Source organism: Rhincodon typus, chromosome 8 (genome assembly GCF_021869965.1).
Source record: "Rhincodon typus isolate 14 chromosome 8, sRhiTyp1.1, whole genome shotgun sequence".
Lineage (NCBI taxonomy): Eukaryota > Metazoa > Chordata > Chondrichthyes > Orectolobiformes > Rhincodontidae > Rhincodon > Rhincodon typus.
The window spans coordinates 2,458,251-2,462,783 of NC_063339.1; the positions used below are offsets into that span (position 1 = coordinate 2,458,251).

The following is a 4,533-nucleotide window of genomic DNA, read 5'->3' on the forward strand; positions in this document are numbered from 1 at the left end:
AGACACTACACACACACAGACACACACACACTCTCCCTCTCACTCACAGAGACAAACATACATAGACACACAAACACATACACACTCTCCCTCTCACTAACACAGACACACATACATACATAGACACACAAGTTCTGAGATTTTCTCTTTAATGTGGGACAGTAATGACTTTTCGATCCAGTTGCCAAACTGTGCACAGCAGCACCTTTCAGAACCGGGTTCTCCTGGGGGTGAATAATGACAGACTGTAATGGAACTAGGTTCCAGGTCCCACACAGCAGCCTTTGTGGCCCAGCCTAAGTAGAGACATTAACACAATCACTGAACGTTTAACCTGCTCAGATAAATCACACACCATTTTGCACTGGGATTGAGACTAATGAAAGAGGCAGGATCACAGCGCTGGAACTGTAGAGTACAGACGTGGCCCTGCAGCTCATTGAGTCCTCAATAACAAAATCTACTCTAAATCTACACTCGTCCCACTTTCCCGCACTAGGCCCAAGGCCTTGAATGTTATGATATTTTGAGCGCTCGTCCAAGAACTTTTGAAAGGTAGTGAGGTTTCACTCCCCGCGTGTAGTCTGGTGTCTCCTCCGAACCAGAATGTCCCCTCAGGCTGCTGAGGGAGACACTCCATTAACTGGGCTAGAAAACAATTCAATTCATTTCTGCCGGGGCAAGTGGGCCTGAAACAATCAGCTGTGTTCACACGGGAGGCTGAGCAGAAATCCAGCAGCAACATTCAAGAAACATCACCACAAGGGAACACAAAGTCACAGCTTGCACTCGCCAGGACGAGAATACAAGAAACCAGACCTGGAAAGGGAACACTAATTTACACAGCCTGAAAACAAGGTGCTGATTGGTTAGACCACAGCTAGCATGGAGACGCAACTGGATCTGTTCACTGTCAATCTTAGCTCACTGGTTAACCTCAACTGACCTCTGTTTCCTTTTAGCAATGTTTAAAGTTCTGTACAACACAGCAATTATGATACAAATAGGAGCTGCAGTGAACTATTTCGCCCATTTACGGTCTTCTAACACTCAATACAATCATGGCTGATATTCAGACTCAACTCCACTTTAGAGTGGAGGTAGCTATTACGAGGGGACATAGTTTTAAAGTGAGTGGAAGTAGATATCGGGGAGACGTCAGAGGTATGTTCTTTACTCAGAGAGTGGTAGGGGGTGGAATGCATTGCCGGAGAGGGTAGTGGAGTCGGCCTCATTAGGGGCATTTAAGCGGCTATTAGATAGGCAAATGGATGATAATATAAGGTAGGGGTGGAGGTTAGATAGACCTTAGGTTTAGGGTAAAAGTTCGGCACAACATCGTGGGCCGAAGGGCCTGTACTGTGCTGTTCTATGTTCTATGTTCTATGTTCTATGTTCCACTTCCTTGGCTGTTCTTTATTTCCTTGATTCTTTGTTGGGGCAAACATCTGTCCATCCCAGCCACAAAAATACTCAATGTTGGAGGGTCCACCAATCTTCGCAGCGGAGAATTCCAAACATTCACAACCCCTTCAGTGAAGAACATTTTTCTGATCTCAGCCCCTCATCCTGAAACTGTGAGTGCCACATCGTAGATTGCCCAGCCCCAGGGGATGGGAAACAGCCTCTTAGTGCCCAGCTCAGAATCTTGTGAGTTTCCCTGAGATCACCCCTTGTCCTTTTAAACCCCAGAGACTATAAAAATAGCAAAATACAGTGGATGCTGGAGATCTGAAACAAACACAGAGAAAGTTGGAGGATCTCAGCAGGTCTGGCAGCAACTTTGGAGAGAGGAACAGAGTGAATGTTCTGAGTTTTCTTCAGAACTGAAGGAGGCTGGAAAATAGTCTCTTTTTTATAATTTTGAAAGAGGCAGAGGAGGAACAAGAAGGCAGAAGAGCAAAAGAGGAAAGGATTGTTCATAGTGCGGAAAGAAGAAAGTGTAAGAAGGATATAAACTCAGGTGTGAAAGGGATAGGAAACAAAACAGAAATTGCTGGAAAAGCTCAGCAGGTCTGGCAGCATCTGTGAAGGAATAAACAGAGTTAACGTTTCGGGTCTGGTGACCCTTCCTCAGAAAGGGATAGAATTGATCCATTCTATAAATGTGAAGGAAACAAGACATAGGGGTAACGTGGCTGTGGGGTGGAGGCAGAGAGTAGGAAAAATGGAGAACTGAAACAATGCAGCCAGTTTTTGAAATTATTGGATTCAATGTTGAGACTTTGAGGCTAAAAAATGCCCCAGTGGAAAATGGGGTTATTCCTCGAGTTTGAGAATATAAACGCAATTAACTCAGTCACTCATCACAGAACAACCTTTTCATCTAAAGGACCGACCTTTCGCTGTACTACCTCCAACACAACTAGATCCTCTCACAAGTACGGAACACACAATATTCCAGGCATACTCCCCTCAGAGAGCCCTATCTTCTTGTAGCCTCCATTCTCTTGCCAATAATAGCCGATATATCATTTGATTTCGAAACTGGCTGCACGCTTACTTTCTGTGTACCTTGGACAGGTATAGCCAACTCCCTCTGAACATCAAGATTTATAAGTTACATTTACATTTAAGAAAAATATGCTGTTTTTCTCGTCTTACCAAAGTGAATACCACACACATAACAACATAAGCAATAGGAGTAGGCTATTTGGCCCATCAAGCCTGCTCTGCCATTCAATAAGATCATGGCTGATCTTTTCATGGACTCAGCTCCACTTACCCACCCTCTCACCATAACCCTTAATTGCTTTACTGTTTAAAAATCTATTTATCTTTATCTTAAAAACATTCATTAAGGTAGCCTCAACTGCTTCACTGGGAAGGGAATTCCACAGATTCACAACCCTCTGAGTGAAGATGTTCCTCCTCAACTCAGTCCTAAATCTGATCCCCCTTATTTTGAGGCTACACCCCCTAATTCTGGTTTCACCCGCCAGTGGAAACAACATCCCTGCTTCTATCCTTTCTATTCCCTTCATTATTTTATATGTTTCTATAAGATTTCTTCTCATTCTTCTAAATTCCAATGAGTAATAGTCCCCAATCTACTCAACCTCTCCTCATAAGCCGACCCTCTCAACTCCAGAATCAACCTACTGGATCTCCTTTGCATCCGGTCCAGTCCCAGTCCATCTTCATTAGCCTTCAGCCTGCATGTGCCACCTTACTGCTTACTCACTTCACCTGTCTAACTTCCTTTGTATCCTCCCCACAGCATGCAATCCCACCCAACTTTCTATCTTTAGCAAACTTAGGCACATTACTTTCTGTCACTTTGTACAAGTCACTAATGTAGATTGTAAATTGGTGAGTTGGCTGGAGAGCTGGTTTGCAATGCAGAGTAATACCAATAGGGTGGGTTCATTTCCCACTACCAGCTGAGGTTACCATGAAGGACTCTCCTTCTCAACCTCTCCCCTAGGCTGAGGCATGGTGACCTTCAGGTTAAACCACCACCAGTTGTCACTCTCTAAGTCCTCAGACCATTGTGATTTTACCTTCTTGACTTCCTTCATAAGCTATCGTTTGATCTTTATAGAGTTATAGGGTACAGAAGAGAGCGGTTCGATCCATGCCAGCTGTGGTACAAATAATCCCACTCACTCCACGCTGCTGCTCTACCCTCATGTCCTACAGGCTTATTTCACTCAAACATTTATTCAAATTCCTTTTTAATCATTCATTAACTCCATTTCCACCACACATGCTGCATCAGACAGTGTTGCTGACTATGGAATAACAGTCTTCCTCACATTCCTCCTGTATTTATAGCCCTAACCCTTAAACGTGTCATCCTAGCCCATAGAAACAGCGAGTCCCTGTATACTTCGGGGAGGTGATGGCCTAGTGGTATTATCACTGGACTGTTAATTCAGAGGCTCAGGTAATGTTCTGGGGGCCCAAGTTCAAATCCTGCCACGGCAGATGATGAAATTTAAATTCAATGATATTCTGGAATTAAGAATCTAATGATGACCATGAATCCTTTGCCGATTGTCGGAGAAACTCGATGGATCATTAATGACCTTTAGGGAAGGAAACTATTATCCATACCCGGTCTGGCCTACATGTGACTCCAGACCCACAGTAATGTGGTTAAATCTCAACTGCCCTCTGGGCAATTAATGTTGGCCTAGCCAGCGACACACACGTGTTGTGGTGTAACTTGGGTTTATAAAAGTTCAACATAAATATGGAGTACACATGTTTTGTCCATGTTCCCAGGGCATTAAATCTCTGAATTGCTAGCCATAGAGTCATAAAGCACGGAAACAGACCCTTCGGTCCAACCAATTCATGCTGACCATGTTTCCCAAACTAAACCAGTCCCACAGAGACCTACAATGTCCACTGTCTTCCAGTCTCCGCAGTCTCATCAACACCTTGTACAGTTACAACAAGATCATCATCTTACAGAAGAGTGGAGGGGTGGAGAGGGGAGGAGGGAGAAAATTGTGCCCAGGAAGTTCACTGAAACGGCGATTACAAATGGTGAGTGAGAAGTGGAGAGACCTGGGTGGGGGGGGG

General features: G+C 44.3%; 1 protein-coding gene across 1 annotated transcript in view; it reads right to left on the bottom strand.

Moving 5' to 3' along the window:
• esr2a (estrogen receptor 2a) overlaps positions 1–4,533 on the bottom strand; it is a gene marked incomplete at its 3' end in the record, with an annotated part of 178,668 nt that overhangs the window by 109,664 nt on the left and 64,471 nt on the right.